Source organism: Peromyscus leucopus, chromosome 4, assembly GCF_004664715.2.
Source record: "Peromyscus leucopus breed LL Stock chromosome 4, UCI_PerLeu_2.1, whole genome shotgun sequence".
NCBI classification, from domain to species: Eukaryota; Metazoa; Chordata; class Mammalia; order Rodentia; family Cricetidae; genus Peromyscus; species Peromyscus leucopus.
In genome coordinates this window covers 3694188-3717676 of record NC_051066.1, presented here as the reverse complement: position 1 = coordinate 3717676, position 23489 = coordinate 3694188, and the positions used below count along the sequence as shown (strand labels likewise).

General features: G+C 51.0%; 1 protein-coding gene across 3 annotated transcripts in view; it reads right to left on the bottom strand.

Moving 5' to 3' along the window:
- The window catches only part of Ggta1 (glycoprotein alpha-galactosyltransferase 1 (inactive)), a 74574-nt gene that overhangs the window by 32555 nt on the left and 18530 nt on the right, over window positions 1–23489 (bottom strand). The window contains exon 1 of one of the 3 annotated variants that reach the window (XM_037204484.1): window positions 22497–22612. The exons of the other annotated variants lie outside the window; for them this stretch is intronic. The gene's annotated coding sequence lies outside the window, so the exon portion shown is untranslated. Of the gene's footprint in view, window positions 1–22496; window positions 22613–23489 lie in introns of those variants that run through there. 3 annotated transcript variants of the gene reach the window in all.

Sequence of the window (23489 nt, the reverse complement as noted above, 5' to 3'; positions counted from 1 at the left end):
GGGAGGGAAAAAACCAGGAGGGTGGCCGCCTCTGCTAGGGTGAGAAACAGCAGCACACTGAACAGGATACAGGGCTTTATAGAACTTCTTGGGAAGGGGGTGAAACTTCTCAGGGTGGAGCTTTCCAGGGTGGAGATTAGTGGGGTTTCATGTCCAGAGATTGGACTTTTTACTCTGTAGGGTGGGGGAAGGGTCCAGCAGTTAGAGTATTCTGTGGGTGGAACCTGGTAGTTAGAGGCCCTTGGGGAAGGGCTTGACCACTGATGTGGCTCAAGGGGCTTACAAGGCCAGCCTTGGCTACATGAAACCTTGTCTCAAAGCAGGGGAGAGGTAGGGCCAGGGCATGAGCTGTATGCTTCCACTTAAAGTTCTGTGCAAGTAAATCAACCTGCTGTTAGAAGTGGGTATGGTGGGCTTCCCAGGGTTGGCGAGTTTGATCTGGGTAGTGCTTACACAGAGCTGCCCACCTGATGAGGACACACAGTGGGCCTCATTAACAGGCTTTTTCCATGTGTATGTTAAGAATGGAAAATTCCAGAAAGCTCCCTCATGGAAGCTGTGTGCACTCTCAGGCACCATCCCCCTGCCTCACCCCTGAGAGCCCTGAGATCATGGGTAGGCCCTGCCTCTTCCTTTTCCTGGATTCCTCATGCAGATTGAGCCCCTTAAGAGGATGCAGCTATGGTCTGCTATGGGACCAAGGCCGCTGGGGGAGGGAGAGGCAGCAGGGTGGAGGTGGAGGGCTGTGCTAAAATAAGCAGGGCCTCTTTAAATGTTTGCAGCGCTGGAGATGGAATCCCAGCAGAGCTTTGTACGTGCTAGGCAAGCTCCTCACCAACTGAGCTACACCCCAGCTCCTCATGGAGATCCCAGAGGACCCCAGGTCCCCCACACTCCACAATGTTGCAAGTGGCCTCCCTCCTATACCGACCTCAGTGAACCCTCACTCCAGCCCTCCACGTGGCCTGCAAGATATCCCCCACCATTTTCACAGATGAAGGGAGAAATTCTGAGGGTCAGGGTACCCAGCTGGGATACTTCCTCCTCGGGGTCTCCTGGGCATGCTCTCCAGGTCAGCTGGTGGGCTCAGTGTGGCTGGCAGATGCTACTCAGGGGAGGGGTGAGAAGTCTTGCCATGCCACACTGTCCCTCTTGAGAGGTGGACAGCTGCTGCCCCAGAGTGGGGAGTCCTGGCTTTGCTCCAATTCACTTCTGGCCAGGAAACATGAAGGCTGATTCCCACCCACTTACCTCTGTGGGGATGTGGGGATTAAGCGTTCTTGGTGGAGAGCACCACTAACACAAGGCTTGCCAGCTGTCATTTGTATTATCCCAGATCTCCTTGGGACAGTCACAAAAGACAAGTTTGCTGAGCAAGGAGGGAGGGGTGATTTGGTGGTTTCCTTGCCTTGTGTGATGGGGATATCGACTGAGGGGCTGTACCATGCCAACTGTGGCTCTGCCCCGTGGGCCATGCTATCCAGGGAGACTCGAACCCTTGTGCTTGTACTGTCTGTAAAATGGGAAGGTAAAGCTGAACGGAAGCCTCACCTAGTGAGGGCCACAGACATACAACATCACCAACTGAACGGGTCTGTCCTTGTGAAGGGCACGGCTTTGTCCCAGGGCCATCATGGTGACCCTGCAGTGAGTGCCAACACTCACTCTGTTTAACACTGGGTAAGGAATGTGCATGCTGGCCTTTTCAGTCTTGGGAAGAGACTTCTAGAATGATTCTCCCATGGCTGTTAGAACTGTCGCCGACCTCAAGTGTACTGGGTAGTCTTTGTCAACTCGATACAAACCAAAGTCACCCAGGAAGGAGGAACCTCGATTGAGAAATTGTCTCCACCAGCATGGTCTGAAGGCATTGATTTCTGATCAGTGTGGGAGGGCCCAGCCCACTGTGGACGGCGCCATCACTGGCATGTGGGCCTGGATGAATAAGAAAGGTAGCTGATATGCCAAGCTTTGCTGACTTGGGAGCATGGGAGCCCTTACCCTTTTGGAGGAGGGGATGGAGGGTGGGTTTGAGGGGAGAAACTGGGGGCAGTGGGAGGAGGGATGGGAGGGGGATCTGTGGTTGATATGTAGAATGAGTGGAAATTTTTCTTAAAAAAAAGGAAGGAAAAAAAGGAGAGAGAGAGGAAGGAAGGAAGGAAGGAAGGAAGGAAGGAAGGAAGGAAGGAAGGAAGGAAGGAAGGAAGGTAGGTAGGTAGCTGCGCAAGCCCGGGACAGCAGGTCAGTCATTGAGCAGCACTCCCCCAGGGCCTCTACTTCAGCTCCTACCTCCAGTTCCTACCCTGACTCCCCTTTGTGATGGGCTACAAACTGTAAGACGAAATAAACCCTTTCCCCCAAAACTGCTTTTGGTCATGGCTTTTATCATAGCAACATCCCTGAAATGATGAAAGCAGCATCCTCAAAAAGAACTGTGGGCATTTGTTTCCATGAGTAGAGACTCAGAGAGGATACTCAGCCCTCGCCGAGAAAATGGAATTATTGTCTTTTTTCTTTCAGTTTTTAAAAATTACATTTATTTGTTAATTTTCATCTGTATATTTGGGGGGCACATGCCACAGCACAGGTGATTGAAGGGCAACTTTCGAGACTGTTCTTTCCATCTACTGTATGAGATCCAGGGATCAAACTCTGGTCAGCAGACTTGGCAGCAAGCTCCTTCAGCCACTGAGTCCCACTTCTGAGTCTTCCCAAGCAATACATAGTCACACATCTTGTGCTACCTGGCTCCAAGACAGACCTCCCTCTGTGGCCTAGGGTTAATCTAATCCCTGGTGCTGTAAATGAGGAAGGGGCCGGTCCTGTTGACACCTTGGAAGCTATGAATGCTGTGCTCCACAGGGTAGGACCGGCAGGTCTGTCCCAGCTCTGACTTCCACTCCACTCAGTAACCTGTGTGTAGTGTGCCTCCTCAATTCCTCCTTCAGCTCTTCCAGATGCAAAGGGTGGACCAGCTCTTCTCTCTGAACATCTGTGATGCAGCCCTGGGAGTCCCTGGCACCTGGAACATATAACTAGACTCTAGGTGAAGGTTCTGGGCTTTGGAACCACCAGTTTCTTCAGAGCTAGAAGACATGCTATAGCCCCAGAGCCTCTCAGGAGAGTTACTTAGCAATGGTGGGAAAACAGCAGCCTTTGGGCAGAGGGTAGGCAGTCCACCCAGGCAGGTAGGAGCAGAGAACATGCTCTCCCATGCAAGGAGAGCAGCAGGTGCACTTTTCTGGACTCTGTTTATCTAGTCAGAGGCACAGCTGTGCTATGGGATGCCTTTCTGTATGCTGTGAATGTGCTGCTCTGATTGGTTGATAAATAAAGCTGCATTGGCCTATGACAAGGCAGCTTAGAGGCAGGCAGGAAAATCTAAGCAGATATGTGGAGAGAAGGGTGGAGTTGATGAGAGATTCCAGCCACCGCCTAAGGAGCAGTAAGATGCCATCAGACTGCCAATGCCACAGCCGCGTGGCAACGTATAGATTAATAGAAATGGGTTAAGTTGTAAGAGCTAGCTAGCAAGAAGCCTGAGCCATTAGGCCATACAATTTGCAAGTAATATAAGCCTCTGTGTGTTTATTGGGTCTGAGCAGCCACAGACTGGGTGGGACACAGGAAAACTTCCAAGTACACAACTGCCGAGAATTGGAGGCACCAGGAGAGCGGGAGTTTAGCAGACTGGCCCCCGAGGCACCAGGAGAGCGGGAGTTTAGCAGACTGGCCCCCGAGGCACCAGGAGAGCGGGAGTTTAGCAGACTGGCCCCCGAGGCACCAGGAGAGCGGGAGTTTAACAGACCGGCCCCCGAGGCACCAGGAGAGCGGGAGTTTAACAGACCGGCCCCCGAGGCACCAGGAGAGCGGGAGTTTGGCAGGCTGGCCCCCGAGGCACCAGGAGAGCGGGAGTTTGGCAGACTGACCCCTGCCTGTTTCTTAGTCTCCCTTCCAGCACACACCATGTCTCCAGGGCCAGTTCCTATGTCTTGGTCTTGCTGTCTGAGTGATGGACCCCCAGTTGGCCAGCAGCATGGCCTTCTGGATGACCTGAAGGGAATAAGCCATGTTCACCTTTCTAGCTCTAAGTCTCCCAGACTTTTAACTTGTCAGTCCTCCCAGGCTTCCACTAACCTTCTCTCCCAACCCCTCTTTAAGCCTTCTAGGTATAGGAAACTTACAGTCAGCTGCATACCTGTTTTGACCCTGACTGTTTGATTTATAAGACTTACATCTCAGTGTGAGGTCAAGCTCATTCTTACAAGATTCATGAAGAAGAAGAAGAAGAAGAAGAAGAAGAAGAAGAAGAAGAAGAAGAAGAAGAAGAAGAAGAAGAAGAAGAAGAAAAGCCAAGTAATGGTGAAACACATCTTTAATCCCAGAACTAAGAAGGCAAAAGGAAGTCAATCTCTGTAAGTTCAAGGCCACCCTAGTCTACACAGCATGTTCCAGGCCAGCAAGAGTGACAGGGTGAGACCGTGTCTCAAATACTTTATGCATGAATGGTTTGCATTTTATGTTATATCCATGAGTGCAGAACCTGCAGAGTCCAGAAGCGGTCATCAAATGCCCTGGAGCTAAAGTTACAGATGGTTGTGAGCTGCCATGTTGGGGCTGGGAAGGAAACATAGTTTTCTGCAAGAACAGCAAATGCTTTTCATCTCTGAGCATCTCTCTGGCCCCAAGATAACCTGAATAATGGTTTCCCTTCATCTTCACTGCAGCCAGTGGGCAACCTGCCTAGTTCCCCAGGCGGAGAAACTGCAGCTTGAGGTTGGGTAACATTGGTAAGACCCCAGAGCCAACAACTCCTCATATCCATGTGAATGCCTCCCTTCCACTCAATATAACAGCTCCTTTCAAACAAACAGCTCCTTCCAGACATACTTCAGGGACGCCTGCAGTGCTGGCCAGTTTTATGTCAACTTGACACAAGCTAGAGTCATCTTAAAGCAAGGAGCCTCAATTGAGAAAATGTCTCCATAAGATCCAGCTGTAAGGCATTTTCTTATTTAATGATTGATGGGGAGGGCCCAGCCCATTGTGGGTGGGGTAATATTTGATCTGGTGGTTCTGGGTTCTATAAGAAAGCAGGCTGAGCATGCCAGAAAGCAGCACTCCTCCATGGCCTCTGCATCAGCTCCTGTCTCCAGGTTCCTGCCCTGTTTAAGTTCCTGTCCTAACTTCCTTCAGTGATGGAAGTGTGGGAGCTGTAAGCCAAATAAACCCTTTCCTTCCCAACTTGCTTTTGGACATGGTGCTTCAACACAGCAATAGAAACCCTGATTAAGACACTTATCCACCAGAACCAAGTCCATCCACAGACATGAGGTACTTTCCCAGGCACTGGGTGGTATCTGAGTGAGACAGATCCAGAGTCCTTCTCACTCTCTGCCTGCTTTCAATGTGGACTTGCGAAAGTATTCTGTGTGCACAGGGATGCTAAAGGTATTTGTAGGCCTCTGTTCCCACCAACCACTGCCCAAGTAGAGTGTGGCCAGTGGGGGATGGAGGGCTCCCCCAGTACCCACTGATGGGCTCAGGACTCATCTCCTGTGCTTTGCCTGTGGTGCCCTGCCTCTCTGCAGTGACCCTCCAGTGTGGACAGTCTACCTTTGCTTTATAGATGCAAGACTGGGGCTCAGGGTAACCCCGAAAATCAGGATGATTGCATGCCCAGAAAGGCTCCAGCTAACTGCACAGACTGTTCCTGCCTATCTTGTGACTTCTGTAACTTGCCTGGTTTGATGCCTGAACAGGGGAGACAAATAAATTCAAAGGAAGCTGTGCACGGCCCAGGGGTACTTAAATCTAAGGATTTACTGGGAAATCCTGAGAGTGTTCTACATTGGATTTTTTCCCCTCCTATTAGATTTTGCTCAATCTCGTATAATAAATTGATAAAAAAACACTTTCAGGAATTTGTGTCTAATATAAGAGGCTCTATCAGGAAGTTAAAAAAAAAAAAAAGACAACCGAAACCTCCAAAACCAACCAAAAAACAGAATAACTCTAATTCAGGTCCTGGGGAAATGTTTTCTGTCTGTCCATGGAATGAGACAGCTCTTGTTCAAGCACCAGAGAGCCTCTCATTTCTTCCCCTGTGACCCGGGACATCAACCTCCCGGAGCCTCAGTTTACCCCTCCATAAACAGGGGTGATAGAGTGTGGAGAGACGTTTACTAGCCTGGCATGAGTGAGGTCCTGGTGGACCTACACTACAGAAGAAGCACGAAGGGGCAATGGAGGAGGAGGAGGAGGAGGAGGAGGAGGAGGAGGAGGAGGAGGACCGCTGCCTCAACCAGGCTCTATGGCTCATATCTCTAAATACAACAGCTAAGGAAAACAATGTGCTGATCCCAGGGATTCAAGGCCACTTGGGCGAAGACCCCACATTCAATTTTTAAAAATTATTTAGTCGTTGAATTATCAAGATCAACAAATCTGTCTGTAAAGTTCATGGAACCTAGAATGTACTTAGGAAATAGTTGTGTTACAGTCCCTAGTGCCTAAGGAACAAACCGTCTCCAGCTCTCCGCAGCCCACAGACGGAGCCTCATCTACAGGAGGGTCTTGGGGGACGGACTGAATGAATGACCTTGGGCAAGGTGGGCTTCTAAAGACTTGCTTTTTCCTGCTTGTACAATGAGAGCAGCAAAGCCTCTCTCGGGCATCACAGAGAGATGGTACCCATGAAGTGAGTGGCACAGTGCCCGTGTTAACAAACCCCCAGCAAGCAACAGTTTCTCAGTTCACGGTGATGATTATTCCAGAACTCTCCTCACAGGCTCTGGCACCATTTGGTCTGTATTGCCAGAGTCCACCATGTACTCGTGGCCTGAAAACAGCTGGCTCTGCCTTGGCATGGATGGAGCAATTCCCAGACACTTCTGAATCACCTTTCCTTCCTACCCGGGCCTTGACCACAGCCTTGGAGGCAGGGCCGTGGTACCCTCAGCAGGGTGGCTCATCTCAAGTGACTTTCTTAGCTCCTCACATCCCTTAAGAAGTGTGCAAACAGGGGCGGTGGAATGGGTTAGTGGGTTAGGGCATTTGCTGCTATACCCGATGACGTACATGGTGGGAGGGGAAAGCCACCTCCCACAGGTGTTCTCCTGAGTGATACATACAGGCCACACCCACACCCAAACACATTCAATCTGCAAGAAGGGCTAGAGATAGAGCACAGCGGTAGAGCACTTGTCCAGCAAGTGGTAATTTTAAAAAAATCTGTAAGCCACCGGTCCAAACCAGAAAAAGCGAGCTGTTCATATGTTTACGCATTTGTTAGGTACTTAGGGAGTGCCAGGCATTATGCGGGTCTACAGCTTCTGTCCGGGTATCTCAGCGCCCAGTGGGAGACGGGCCTTGAGGCCAGCCATCTCTACTAAGGTGGGTGTCCTGAGACAGCGACAAGAAGGTCCCATCACCGCACCTTCAGTCCCCAGTTTACTTTGAGCCCCATGGCTTTCTAGAGGATTCTGAGGCCACCTCTGAAAGCCTCTACCATGGATTCCTTCCCTCTCAAGCTAGCCCCCAGTCTTCTGATTGTATTCCAGGTGAGGAAACGGGGCACCAGGGAAGGGAAGTGATGTATCCAGCAACGCAGCGTGAGGTAAAGAAGCTGGCTTTCATCCAGGCATCCAACAAACCTCCCCCTGAGACAGTGAGGGAACCACAGAAATCAAGGAAGGGCTGGGAGTGTCCTCAGCCGTCTTCCTAAAGATGCTAAACACACTCCGGAAACAGCCACACTGCTCTGCTCCGCCCAGCGCCCTATTCAAGAACGGTTCTGGAACACATCACATTGCTCTGCTTCCCCCGTGCCCTGTGAAAGAATGATTCTGGTCCTCCACTGTTGGTGGGAATGTAAACTTGTACAACCACTGTGGAAATCAGTATGGCGGTTTCTCAGAAAATTAGGAATCGAACTACCTCAAGACCCAGCCATCCCACTCTTGGGCATATAGCCAAGGAATGCTGATTCATACCATAAAGATACATGCTCAGCTATGTTCATAGCAGCACTATTTGTAATAGCCAGAACCTGGAAACAACCTAGATGCCCGTCAATGGAAGAATGGATGAAAAAATGTGGAACATATACACAACGGAGTACTACTCAGCAGAGAAAAACAATGAAAGCATGAAATTTGCAGGCAAATGGATGGAACTAGAAAAAATCATCCTGAGTGAGGTAACCCAAACCCAGAAAGACAGTCATGGTATGTACTCACTCATAAGTGGATTCTAGATATAAAATAAAGAACAATCAGACCACAACCCATAGAACCATGGAGGCTATATATATAGCATGGAGGTCCCTAGGACGACTGTGGCTTATAATAAACTTCAGTTTTACTCAATTAATGAAAAGAAAATAGCCAAATGAATTGAAACACAAGAACTATGAACCAAAGGCTGAGGGGCCCCCAGCTGGATCAGGCCCTCTGAATAGGTGAGACAGTTGATTGGCTTGATCTGTTTGGGAGGCAACTAGGCAGTGGGAGTCCTGTGCTCATTGCATGAGTTAGCTGTTTGAAACCTGGAGCTTATGTAGGGACACTTGGCTCAGTCTGGGAGGAAGGGACTGGACCTGCCTGGACTGAGTCTACCAGGTTGATCGCAGTCCTCGGGGGAGGATTTGCCCTGGAGGAGGTGGGAATGGGGGGGTGGGCTGGGGTATGGGGAGGGGGTGGGAGGGGGGAGAATAGGGGAACCCGTGGCTGATATGTAGAACTGAATGGTATTGTAAAATAAAATAAAAAAAAAGAAGAAGAAGAAGAAAAAAAAAAAAGATTGGTTCTGGGCTCCCGGATGAAGGTACAGGCCGCTGCAAAAGTGAGCCTCACCGCCAGGGACACGTGGACAAGGCAGGTGAGGCACTGTACTGGAGAACAGTCGGCCCGTGCAAGCAGAACACAGCTTAGGCATACAGGAACCCTGAAGAGGTGCTCCATCCACCAACCACAGCACAGCTGGGTCTACAGAACCACCTAGAAACCCAGCTCCATCTCCTTGATTCTGCCTTCCCCAGTGGCCCCTCAAGGGGCGTCAAGCTCTTAGCAGGTACCATTGCCCCTTCGTGGTGACCTCTTTCTACTCCAGCGTCAGGCTTCTGCTCCTGCAGGATGCCAGCTGACAGCCTTTGAATACCTTTCTTTCTCTGCCGAGCGGCGTCTTCAGAGTAGAAAGCCCGCGGGCTGCTGTGTGGGGATCCAAGGCGGTATTAGCGTCCTCAGCTGTTGTCAGCAAATTTGGCAGGAAGGGAACACACAACCTGAGATCATTTTTTAATGTTGCTTAACTAAGGATTTCCAGCTCTCTGCTTCCATGGTGAGATTTCAATCCCTGGCCCTTTGGAGTTGGTTGGTAAGGCCATGTGGCTCATCTGACCCCAGTAAGATGGGAGTGGGTGAGCAGTTGACCGCTCACACAGACCTTACTGACGCTCATACAGGCCTTACTGACGCTCACACAGACCTTACTGACGCTCACACAGCCTTACTGACGCTCATACAGGCCTTACTGACGCTCACACAGACCTTACTGACGCTCACACAGGCCTTACTGACGCTCACACAGACCTTACTGACGCTCACACAGGCCTTACTGACGCTCACACAGACCTTACTGACGCTCACACAGGCCATACTGACCGCTCACACAGGCCTTACTGACGCTCACACAGACCTTACTGACGCTCACACAGGCCTTACTGACCGCTCACACAGGCCTTACTGACCGCTCACACAGACCTTACTGACGCTCACACAGGCCTTACTGACGCTCACACAGACCTTACTGACGCTCACACAGACCTTACTGACGCTCACACAGACCTTACTGACGCTCACACAGGCCTTACTGACGCTCACACAGGCCTTACTGACGCTCACACAGGACCTTACTGACCGCTCACACAGACCTTACTGACCGCTCACACAGGCCTTACTGACGCTCAACAGAATCACACAGACTTACTGACGCTCACACAGAGCCTTACTGACGCTCACACAGACCTTACTGACGCTCACACAGCCTTACTGACGCTCACACAGACCTTACTGACGCTCACACAGGCCTTACTGACGCTCACACAGACCTTACTGACGCTCACACAGACCTTACTGACGCTCACACAGGCCTTACTGACGCTCACACAGACCTTACTGACGCTCACACAGACCTTACTGACGCTCACACAGGCCTTACTGACGCTCACACAGATCTTACTGACGCTCACATAGGCCTTACTGACGCTCACACAGACCTTACTGACCGCTCACACAGACCTTACTGACCGCTCACACAGGCCTTACTGACGCTCACACAGCCTTACTGACGCTCACACAGACCTTACTGACCGCTCACACAGGCCTTACTGACGCTCACACAGACCTTACTGACGCTCACACAGACCTTACTGACGCTCACACAGACCTTACTGACGCTCACACAGGCCTTACTGACGCTCACACAGGCCTTACTGACCGCTCACACAGGCCTTACTGACGCTCACACAGACCTTACTGACCGCTCACACAGACCTTACTGACGCTCATACAGGCCTTACTGACGCTCACACAGACCTTACTGACGCTCACACAGGCCTTACTGACGCTCACACAGACCTTACTGACGCTCACACAGGCCTTACTGACCGCTCACACAGGCCTTACTGACGCTCACACAGGCCTTACTGACGCTCACACAGACCTTACTGACGCTCACACAGGCCTTACTGACGCTCACACAGACCTTACTGACGCTCACACAGGCCTTACTGACGCTCACACAGACCTTACTGACGCTCACACAGACCTTACTGACGCTCACACAGCCTACTGACGTCACACAGGCCTACTGACGCTCACACAGACCTTACTGACGCTCACACAGACCTTACTGACGCTCACACAGACCTTACTGACCGCTCACACAGCCTTACTGGCTCACAGGCCATGGAGACAGATTACAAGAAGACTCTTCACACATGGCTCACTGACGCTGAGCACAGACCACGACGCTCACACAGCCACTACTCTCCCAACAGAAAGAAGACTCCACCTCCTGAGTGAGCACAGTCCCAGCTGGCCCAGGATGACCTGCTGATTTAACCTGCTGATGGGGGCGGGGGGCGGGGGCGGGGGCACCCTAATGCCCCTGAGAAGCCCGTTCTGCCAGCGCCATCTTACAGAGAGAAACAAGTCCAGAATTCACTTGCCCACACTCAGGGTCAACGCCAGAACCCCGAGCCTGGTCACACGGAGGCTTCACCCCTATACAGTTTTCTTCCAGCCGAGAAGCAACTTCCCTCTCTGGGCACTTCCCCCGCCTTTGCTGGGCTTCTCTTCACAGCATCTGTGTGTCTTCCCTCAGCGACCACCATGCCAATCTGTCTCCTCCAGTTCAGGTTGTGAACGTCTTAGCACTGAGGATCTGTAGCCCGTATAACCCCGCTAATTTTGATGATAATAACCGCCACTGCTAATGTTTCTCGCTGAAGACACAAACGTTGCCAGGCAGGGTCCTGGGCACATGGCTCTCACTTCCTTCCACTCCTATTTTCTGTGAGGCATTGAGATCACCCCATTTTACAGATGAGGACCAAGCTCAGTTCTACCAAGCTGAGAGACAACCTTAAGAATCAGAATCAGAATTCTTTCTTTTGCTGTTCAGTATGCCTCGGCTCCTCTCTTGGCCTGCCTACTTTATCTTTATATGTAAAAGCAATCTCAGAAGAGGCCTGCCAAAGGAGCCCAAGGCCACAGGGGACTCTGTCCCCTTTCAGTCCCACAGAATCCAGAGTCTCTGGCTGCTCCAAGGTGAATGGTTATTCGGTCATCTCTACACAGGCGTGGAGAGTGCAGGCTCAGTGAGCATGCTCAGTGGGTAAAGGCACTTGCTGCCCCTGTCAGCCTGAGCTCTGCACCTGCACCCACACAGCGGCAGGAGAGAACCAACCCCTGCAAGCTGTCTCCCGATCTCCACGTGCGTGCATTCCACGGTGCCTGCATTTTTGGACGTGTATACACACATACACACACATGCAAAGAGGAAAAAAATGTTTTCCCTATCATGGGGTCATATGACAATTATAATTAGATTTTACAAGTAAAAAGACTCATATACACACAAGTAAATAAATTCAACTTTTTAAAACTTTTTTTCTTTTTCCTGGCTGGCCTGGAACTCACTATACAGATTAGGCTGACCTCAAACTCACAGCCTACCTCTGCCTCCTAAGAACTGGGATCAAAGGCAATTTAATAAAGAGCAGAGACTCCTACTCTAGCCCATCCACACGTCAAGCTGACCTTGAACTTAAGCAACGTATTCCATTTGTAACATTCATCATAATCAATACATTCCATGTTTCCCCAATTAACAACAACGACAACAACAACAACAACAACAACAACAACAACAACGACGACAACGACGACAACGACAAAGGCCTTCAGCATCCAGTGAGTTCACTGGCAAAGCACCAGTTGCTGAGTCCCAGGTGGGGTAAGGCGGCGGCTTCCAGCAGCCACTGCGCTCCACAGCACTAGCAGGGCCCATCTGGAGTGGGCCTCCTTGCAGACAGGAAGGCCACCTTTGTCTTAGCATCCGTGTGCTGGCTCACCTCTGGTGGCACTCACGTGTTAACTGTCCCATGTCCTTTATACTGAACTTACACAAACTTCAGGTGCCCAAGCAGAAATACGATGGATATTAGGAAACCCCTGGCTGGGGCCAGCTGCTGCGAGATAATCCCAGGACAGTGCTCCCCAGTCTCACCAGACAGCTGAGTGCTGACCAGCGCTGACAGCTGAGTCCCATGACCCTCAGGTACTGGAGGGGCCATGTGACCTCCACACCTGCCTATCTGGGTGATCCTATCCTCCAAATACTGGAAATGTACCAGATCCTGTTCCAATCAATAAACAATTATAAAACACCTACTGTGCGCCTGGCCCTGTGGGAGATGCAGAGATTGGACAAACCCCTCATGTCTTCCCCTAAAATGCTAACACTGTAGCCGGACAGCAAGGCCTGGAAACTAAACAGACTGAAGGAAAGGGGGTGAAGGGTAAGATATGAGAGCAAAGCGGAAGGGGTGAGTCTCAGCCTGTGGGAAGACGGCACACTTCCGCCTGACCTCTGCACTTGCTGTTCTACAATGAGAATGTAGGACTTCTGTGACCAGACAAAAATGTATTAACTTAGATGGTTCTCCGACACTCAAAAAATAAAAATAAATTAAAAATAACAGAGCAATGGTGACTTTGCATAAACATAAGCCATATTTTCTGTTGTTCATTTGCAAAAGGAGCCAAGTTCAAGGACGCCACTTGAAACACAGTCCAGGCTGGTCTACCAACAGAAATGAGTGGCAGGCAACATAGTCTTTGTTTATAAGAATCTGGTTTCTCGTCTGTATTTTAAATAAATTTCATAAAAATGGAACCAAAATAAATCTGAGGAGCCACCCCAGAAGCCGTCTGGCTTGGAAAGTTCAACCACAAACCCAAGAGAAAAGGCTGAGTGAAGGACAGGGACTGGGTGCTGGGGGTTCCTTTTTCTCTTCCTCTTCAGGACAAAACTCACTGCAGCTTGGAACGCATCTCTATAAGTCACTTTATGTCCCTTCTGCTTCTGCAAAGGTCCTTGTGTGGGGTGGGACCCCGGGAACCAGAGCAGACCCCACCCCCTCCACCTGGCTTCACACCACATAAACTCCGAGCAAATGTTTAGAGTATTGATCTGAAGGCCAGCCAGCATGTCTGCTTGCCAGGGTGGCCTTGGTTCCCAACCCCGGGAGTCCACCTCGCCTGCTTCCTCCGTGGCCTGCTCTAGGGTGGCTCAAGGACAGACAGGAGAATGAGGGAGGGTTTGGGGTGCTGCAGTGAGCCACACTTATCTCCCCACTCCATTGTGTGGCAGTGTCCTCGAGCTCCAATGGGAAGAGGGTCCACTCCGCTGGACTGCAGTGAGGACTAAACCCAGTGGTACTCCTTTGAAACAGTCTTCACGGGTGACCAGGGGAAAGGGAAGTTGTAGTCAGTGACAGGTGACAGAAAGTAAAACAAGGGGGCAGAGAGGAGACCCACATATACACTCCTTGAGACCTGGCTCAAGCAGAGGGGCCTGCAGTCCAGGTCCAGCTCTGTGGTGACCCGCCGGCAACCTTCACAGAGGCCTCTGTCCATCAGCCAATTCATGGAGGGCTCAAGTACTTGTTCAAGGCCACAATTAAGAGACAGCCAGCCTTAGGGACTCCTGATACATGCGTGCATGCGGGCGTGTGTGCGTGTGCGTGTGGATGTGCGTGTGCGTGTGCGTGTGTGTACGTGTGCGTGTGCGTGTGTGTGTGTGTGTGTGTGCGTGTGCGTGTGTGTTGCTAGTGCAGGACACCACCTTGCAAGAGCTCTATATCTGACCTATCTCTCTCACTTGCTTAAGGGTTTTCTAACCCTACTTTGGCATGAGGAAAGAGCACTATTTTTAGTACCCCAACTCTTCTGGCAGCACCTCTTTAGTTATGTGATTACCTCCGGCCTCTTGCCTTAAATCGAAGCGAGGGAAGCAGGGAGAGGAGGGAAGTTGGCCCTGGCCTGGCCACTGTTTGGACATGTTTAATTGATTGCTTGATCGATTTCCACCCCCCGGTGGCAGATATAAACCGCTCCTCAGCCAGCAGCCAGCAAAGGAGGCTTTCGGTGTGTTTGCTGTGTGTTGATTTGAAAATAATTTGTTCTCTTGGCTCAACGTGAAAATCTTTTCCCGCCCAGACCGGACACTGCCAGCCTCAACTCCTGAGCTGTGGGAAGCGGGGAAGTGGGCTACTCTGATGGTTTTAGACTCTCATCATACTCCTAATTCATGACATCTGGCAGACTATGGGAGCAGGGACAGGTTCTCACATGCTTTTCCTCAGTTTCTCTCTGTTTCCCTATCTACACAAGGAAAGTTTGACTCATTTTAGGCTCTTTCCACCTCCAACTAGTACAGTTTTGGTAAGAAGGCTCCACCCACCCCCTTGCCCTTCACCCAAGGTTCCACTTGGGTCCCAAAGGCAAACAGGAAATGTGACATGAGTAGCAAGCCAGCAGCATGTGGCTGGAAAGGGAGTTTCTGAACTACCTCTCTGCCCCAACCATGAGGAACCCAAGTTCCTTTAGGGTGGAGAGTGCCTCTGTCCGGAGGGAGCTAGGCCTCGCCTCTAGGGCATGGGGGGTGAAGAGCAGTAAGCCTGCTTCTCTGCTTTTCAAAAGGAGTGTCTGCAGCTGGGCTGGACCTCTGCTTCTCCCCTCAGACTGCGGAGCCTCCCTTCCAGAAGCTTTTGGACTTAACGATGGTTGACTTAAAAATTTCAACTTCCTGATGCTGGAAATGTCACTCGTGTGCTGTTGAGACCACACTTTGCATTTTGGATTTTGATCATTGTCAGGTTAATAACATGCAGTGAGACAGTCCTGCCATGACACTGGGCAGTGGTGGGACCCCAATCCCGAAGCAAAAACCCAAGACCCTACACAGACTACACACCTTACAGTAAGCCAGGACATTCCTCCAGCTAGGCGCACTCACTGAGATTTTGATTTGTGATATTTTGCGTCACTGTGGATTTATCCCAGCACAGCCCCATCGTGAGTCAGGCTGGATCTGTTACACCAGCGATGAGAAAACGAAAGCGAAGGCAGCTGTGGAGTCTCCCAGGGCAGTGGCTCTCACCACATGGCCCACAGAACCCTGAGATTTTTGAGTCATTTTACTGTATATGACCAAAATACCAGTCCCCTGAGTCCCGGCGGGGGTGGGGGTGGAGGGTGGGGCAGAACTGTGCCAAGATGTAAGGTGGGTATGCAAATGAGGAGTAGGAGTATGTTCCCACTGTTGGTGACACCCCGCTGGGTCCCAGCAGGCACCCAGGCTGTTCACCCTTCCCTGACCCTAACACATCCTACCTAGAAACAAAGGAACATCCACACACTTTCAGCTGGCTCTGAGGAAGGTGTGCTCAGCACCGTTCAGAGGGTCCGCTTCCTCTGCATGTAGCTCAAAAAGCTAGGCCAGGACTACCCATGGGCACCAGAGGTTAGAAGCCTCTGGTAACAACAGATGAAAATGGACAGTCCTGAGAACCAGCACATCCCTGCTCCTTGAAGTCACTCAGTTGTGGACCTCTACCTCTATCACGCTGTGTGGGAGAGTGTAAGGATACCCATTTTCCCCTGGGGCACTGGGCAGGTGTTACACACTGTTCAAAGAACCCTCCAAAAGTCACAGTGCTGCTAAGTGCTTTCTGCCACACTGCAGGCAATTTTTCCAATCTCCTGTTCCTGAAGAGAAACAAAGACCTTGATTCCCTAATTACCGGCTGTCAGACTCTTGCTGCCCTGGCTGCTGTGAGCATTAACCAGCTAGACTACCCGTATCCAACAGCCATCATCTTCAATGCTCCATGGAATCCTGGAGACAATTCCACAGTGAAGACTGCAGTTGACTGGTACCTGAAAGTACAGCCTCAGCCAGGGATGTTTGCAGCAGCCTGGACCGGACCTTTTGCAAGCACAAGCCTTGATGAACTCTAGATAACCCTGCAATCATTTCCTGGTCGGCCAGATGTGGAGCATGTCCCACAGTGGTTTAGCACACGGCTTCTTAAGCTGTGGTTTTCAGCTCCACGTATTGGCACGTTACCGAATGAATGAGCCAAAAAACCTTTGCAATAATGAAAGGCTAGGAACATGAAATGACCAAAACCCAACTTAAAATTCAAACATGGAGTGAATCTGAGGTGCTCACCCATGTTGCATCTCCACTCTGCCCTGTTCTGAACACACAACATACAGTTTGCAGTGGTCACCATCACACCTCTTGCCCCACTGACCCCTGACTCCTGTGGCTGCTCAGCTGTCAAACCCTGGAGTAAATAAAGGTCCGAAAGCACCCCATCAGAGAGCTGCTCCTGGCGGGCCCTCAGCCGGTGACTGGCGACAACCAGGCACAGGGGCGTTTCACAGCTGAAGGAACCCCGAAGGTCAATCCTCGAACCCTTCTCTTGTACAGATAAACTATGGCTCAAGGAAAGATACACCTCACAGCAAAGGTGGGAAGGATGGGAAGTCCAGAAGGCTCCTTACATCAGTCAACCATATTTTGAGTGCCTGTGCAGTACAGGGCAGGACCGGGCTAAGCATGGGATTCAGTGGTGAGGCCAGCAGGCCAGCTGTCTGTCCTCAAGGCACTCACACCCAATTTGGCAAGTGTTAGCTTTCTAACTGTAACAGTAATTAAGATGTTCAGCTTATAAAGAGAATGCTTGCTGGGTGGTGGCGCATGCCTTTAATCCCAGCACTAGGGAGGCAAAGCCAGGCTGATCTCTGTGAGTTCGAGGCCAGCCTGCTCTATAGAGCGAGTTCCAGGACAGCCAAGGCTACACAGAGAAATCCTGTGGAGAGAGAGAGAGAGAGAGAGAGAGAGAGAGAGAGAGAGAGAGAGAGAGAGAGAGAGAGAGAGAGAGAGAGAGCGCTTTAGTTCATGCTTTTTGAGGTTTCAATACAGAGTTGATGGCCTCTGGGGATACAGCCGTTGTGATGCGTTGGGGACATGGCAGTACTTTATGTCAGAAAGGAATGCCACTTCCCTCATGGCCAGGAAGCAAAAGAAGAAAGAAGAGGAAGAGGAGGAAGAGAAGAAGCTGGTCCTGGTAGCATATATGTATGCTCCTAGCATGGAGGAAATGGAGTCAGGAGTACAGGAGATTAATACCAGCCTTGGCTATCTAGGGGGGGTTGGGGCAAGCCTGGGCTATGAGAAAAAGAAAAAGGTTTGGAGAGACAGCTCAGAGCTTGAAAGTATTTGCTGCTCCTGCCAAATTCTGTTCCCAGCACCCACACCCACTACTACCCGTGACTCCAGCTCCAGGGGATCTGATGCCTTTTCTGGCCTCCATGGCACTCTCGCACACATGCATACAGTTAACTAAGTTTCTTTTCATCGAAAACAGAGGAGGACAGAGAAAGGGGGTCTACAGGAACCCATTGCCCCCTCGAGTGCATGCTTCCTGTAACCTGAGACTTCTGTCTGGGCCCCACTGCTTAAAGTTCTCACCTCCAAACAGCACTACTGTGGAAATGGAGCCTTTAACGCATGGGCTTTTAGGTCCATGGTTCTCAACCTTCCTAATGCTGCGACCCCTCATGCTGTGGTGGCCCCCAACCATAAAATTACTTCCATTGTTACTTTGTAACTGTACTTGTGCTACTGTTACAAAACGTCATGTAAGTATCTGTGTTTTCCGGTGGTCTTAGGAGACCCCTGTGAAAGGGTCACTTAACACCACCTTTGAAGGAAAGGGGTTGTGACCATGGGTTGAGAACCACTGCTTTAGAGGGATGCTTAGCAGCCGACCTAAAGCTGAAAACAAGGGATAAAGAGAGGGGGGCAGGTGTCAGGAAGAGTTACAGAGCAAATGAATGGCGCGTGCGCGCGTGCGTGAGTGCGTGCGTGTATGTGTGTGTGTGTGTGTGTGTGTGTGTGTGTGTGTGTGTGTTTAGACAGGCCCCCATAGCCCAGGCAGGCCTCTAATTTAATGTTGGTGAGGATGGCTTTGGACTCCTGATCGTCCTTTCTCCTGCCTCCCAAGTGCTGGGATTACATGTGTGTTCACCACTCAGCTCCCACCCCAGGCTCAAACAGAAGCTCTCGACAAAGGCCAGGGGAGGGTCTGACCTGGAGCTCTCAACAGCCCCTTCAGTCAGAGGATGCCCCAGACAGGCGATCCCACCCAAGCAATCATCCCCAAACACGCACACTAATGAACTCGGTAGGCTGTTTTCATAATGTATACATAAGTGTGTGACAATAATCAAGACTAAGAGACCATGGAAAAAAAAGTTCAGCTAGACACGTTCACAAGTCTTACCAACGGGCCACACTAAGAAGGAAGGAAGTGGCAACACCATCCTTCCTGACCATCGTGCTAGCTACCCTCTGGGTTTGCTTTATCAACTGAGTGTCGGCAGAGTGGAAAACGCCATCCACTGTGGGCTCCCGCACCTTTCTTCCGTTCTTCAGGCAGCAATTGGAAATGGAGAGGGTGGAAATATTTACACTGTGGAAACCGGGAAACGTCACACAGCAAAGTGCTGTGTTTGGAAGAACCAGTCACTGAACCACATATCTGCCAACACCATTGTCCTCCAGCCGCCTGCGACCGCGAGAGGCCGTGTCTTCCTGTGTCCTCAGTCCCCACCCCAGGGAGGTGGTAGATGCTGCAAGACGAGAGAATTAAGATAGAACTTAAAGGGGACAGCAGATAAACGTGGAGAGAACTCAGGCAAGAAAGGAGCTAGGCACGAGAACAGAACTGACGCTGTGTAGATGGGATTTTATCCCAGAGGAATAGACGGACAAAGAGCTTGCTGTACCTAGATTCATTTCCTGAAAATAATTCTCGCTGATCATAGTTTCTCTTCTGGACTCCTGGGAAGAGTATTATTAAGGCTCGTCCTTAATAATATTTGAGACCTAGCCCTTAACATGTGGGCATTTAGGGTGATTTGGTAGATCTATTTGCTTAAAAGAATACGGTTCTTTTTGATGGAAGTGGTGGCTCACACCTTTAATCCAAGCACTCATGAGGCAGACAGACAGATCTCTGAGTCCAAGGCTAGCCTGGGCTATACAATGAAATCTCATGGGGGTGGGAGTGGGGGGCGGGTCTTCAACAGTGTCCAGGTCTCTAGTAGCCCAGGATAGCTATGTAGCCAATGCTGACTTTCCAACCCTCCTGCCTCCACCTTCCAAGTGCTCAGGCCGCAGCCCTGCACCACCATGCATGCCCCATTTATGCTGTGCTGGCAGCAAAACCCATGTCTTTGTGCATGCTAGGCAAGTACTCTACCAACCGAGCTACATCCCGGCCTTTTTCTTTTTGATAAATTAACCCTCTGCATTCAGAGGCTGGGAACATAGCTCAATGGTAGAGTGTTTACCCAGCAAACATAAAGCCCTGAGTTCCTTTCCCAGAACCAGGCCAGGACTGAAGGCAGAGGTGGTCCTCTTTTTAAGCACATCAGAGAGGTTACAATTGGAAGGGGCCTCGGAGACTCTTAGCATAAGGCTGCACGGAAAACTCTAGTTCCTCCAGGTCAGCAGTTCTCAACCTGTGTGTGGGTCATGATCCTGAGCAAGTCCCTGTGTGTTGTCCAGACCTGACTGGTTCAGTAGCAGCACATATCCTTCCTGGCATTCCTCGTCTGCCCCGGGTGTTGGCATCTCCCTCTGCTGTCTATGCCCACCATCTCTGCAGATCCACCTTCTGGGGAGACACTGAGCACCTCCCTAGCGATTAAAGATGTAGTATTACAGATGGCATCCCAAACTCTCAGTCCAGTTGGCATTTCAAAATATTATTTACCCTTCCTTTGCATGGTACTGGCTAACACACAAACCAGATGCTCCTAAGGATCTACAGGCATCCATCAGCAACCCCAGACTGTCTCCTACCCTCGGGAGCCAGGTCCCCCCAACCTCATTGCTACTTTTGTGAGTGTTGTGGCTTCTGCTCAACGAATGGCAGTTCCTCCTAAGGGACAGCTGGCCCGCCACATATGCACTCATGGGCTTCTAGAAGCCGGAAGAAGGCAGGCAGCTGCTCCCTGGGTGTGACTAACACGAATTGACCCCTCTGGGCATCTGAGTGGGCACCAGGCTTGCTCTCTCCTCTAGCTTCCTTTTTGCCTCCAGCCAACACTGCTCTCAGCCTTCGGAACAGCTGCGGGGAGGATGGGAGGTTGGGTTCTCACCAAGGGTTCCTCTGCCTCAGACACTTCCCTCTTCACTCTCAATGCAAAGGGTGCGGGAAGCATTCCCGAGTCACCTCAGCCAAGACTCAGGCTTGTCTCTCCTGCGGAGACTCAGTGCACACTCAGATGTCTAACCACTGTCTCCCAAGGGGGATTTCCACCTCTCCGCAGGCTGGTGTACAGTCTTAGTAAGAGCTCCATCAATCCTGAATGAATTAACAAACTTAAGAATGGACTGAGGTCCGGGCGGTGGTGGCGCACACCTTCGATCCCAGCACTTGGGAGGCAGAGGCAGGTGGATCTCTGTGAGTTCAAGGCCAGCCTGGTCTACAGTGCAGAATTCCAGGACAGTCGGGGTTACACGGAGAAACCCTGTCTTGAAAAGAATGGAGAGTGGGCAGTTGTGCAAATTTGCACAGCTGGCAGAGTCACATCGAGTCTCCAGGCGGGCACATCTGGAAAGCCACTTCCTGGAGTCTACGCCATCAAGAGAGAACTGACAACTTGGGGTTCTCTGGGAATAGCAGGCACCTCCTCTCTTCAGGTTTTACTTTGAGAATTCCTGTGGGTTTGGATCCTTCCTTTTGGCTAGCTGTGGGTGTTCAGGCAGGTTACCTGATCAACCTGGGCCCGTGATGTCTGACTGGCAGGGAAACTGAGGCTCACACACCACCGCAGCCAGAAACACTAAGCTAGGTGGGACATGGCCAGCTCTCTTTCAGCCCACAGCCCTTGCCTAGCCTCAGAAGAGCCCAGACCAAAGCATCAAAATCAGGGGTTCTCAGCGCTCCTAACCCGGTGACCCCAACCATAAATTCATGACTGTAACTTTGCTACTGTTACGAATTGTAATGGAAGTATTTGCTTTTTTCCGATGGTCTTAGGCAATCCCTGTGAAAGGGTCCTTCGACCCCTCCTGAGAAGGGGCCCACAGACGCCAATGAAATAGCCTTGTTACTAGCAAACCCTAGGGTCAGGGCTGCAGCTGAATTGGTAGAGTGTTTGCCCAACCTCCAGGAGGCTCTGGGTTTGGTCCCCAGCATCTGATAACCTGGGTGTGGTGGCTATAATCAGGCAAGAACATGAGGCCTTGTGGGGGGTGGGGGGCAATGACAAGATTAGTCCTAACGCCTCGCCCCGCCCCCCAGCGTTTCCAGCAGCTGCCTCTTTCTCACCACTTTCTCTCTCTGTGTGTGTCTCTCTCTGTCTCTCTGTCTCTGTCTCTGTCTCTCTCTCTCTGCCTCAGGCAAGCGCCTTCTCCGATTCCCTAGGACCCAGCAGCTGCCTCCAGAACACTTTCCCTGGTCACTCCAGGACTCCAGGACTCCCAGCCACGCTGCTGGAGTCCAGTATCTAGCTGATGTGACTCAGCTCTCCCATTTCACTCTCCCTTCCTGGCCAAGCCTCAGTTTGCCTGCAGGTGAAACGGAGAAACAATTCCTATCCAGCTGTCCTCCCAGGATCACACAATGTCGCTTCTCGAGCTATCCACTGAGTAGACAATCCTGGTCATATCAATTCTGTGACTCCTTCCCGCTTCTCCCCAGAATCCTGCGATCACCCCACAGTCAGATGAGTTCATTCTTCCAGGGCCTGTCTCCCTCCCCAGCCTGTAAGAAGTGCCAAGCCCTCCCTTCCTCAGCTTCCCGCCTGTCTGTCTACATGCTCCTCCTCCATCTTACTCACTCTGTGTGGGGCCTTGCTTCCACAGGAAATTTCCACAGCTTCTCTCAATTCCACGTCCCAAAGCCCTGCAGCCTTCTGGTGGAGACTGGGCACTAAGATAAGATCAGCCCTGGCCGGAGACCTAGACGGTCCACTGTTACTTCCTCTTTTTAGATAGGAAGGGTTCTCAAAAGTAATTCTGGGTAAGTATGCTAAGTGGTGACTTCTGCCTACAGTCTGGCCTAAAACTCTCAGCTGCTCTTTCACTTCCCAAATGCCTCCGGCCAGCCTCCTCTCAGGAGAGAAGGCAATGTTCCCAGGAGCCCATCCATGGAGCAGGACTCAAGTGTGACAGCCGTTCAGGACTGAAGTGTGGGACTGGAGAGATGGCTCAGTGGTTAGGAGCACTTGTTCTGAAGGCTGGGTTTGTTCCCCACACTCACATGGTGGCTCACAACCATCTGGAGCTCCAGTTCCAAGGGATCCAATGCCCTGTTCCAATATCTACAGACACCAGGCATACACACTGCACATACACACATGTGGGCAACACACTTAGACTCAAGATCTAAAGAAAGAGAGAGAAGGAAGGAAGGAAGGAAGGAAGGAAGGAAGGAAGGAAGGAAAGAAAGAAAGAAAGAAAGAAAGAAAGAAAGAAAGAAAGAAAGAAAGAAAGAAAGAAAGAAAGAAAAGGGAAGGGAAGGAAGGAAGGAGCAAAGAAAGAGAAAGGAAGAAAGAGAGAGAAAGAAAAGAAGAGAGGGAAGGGGTGGAGTGGGGAGGGGAAGGGAAGGAAGGAAAGAAGGAAGAAAGAAAGAAAAAGGAAGAGCAAAGGACCCCAGGCAGTGTTCCCCACCAGCCGCATCAGCCGCCAGTGTGTGCCATCCAGAGAACTCTGGGGTCTGTAAAGCCAACTGTGAACTCTCCAGCTCCGTCAGGTCCCAGAAGGAAAGAAATAACAGCACCTGACGGCCATGCAGCTGAGGCTCACGCTGCAGGATGCCCAGGGGACTGGTG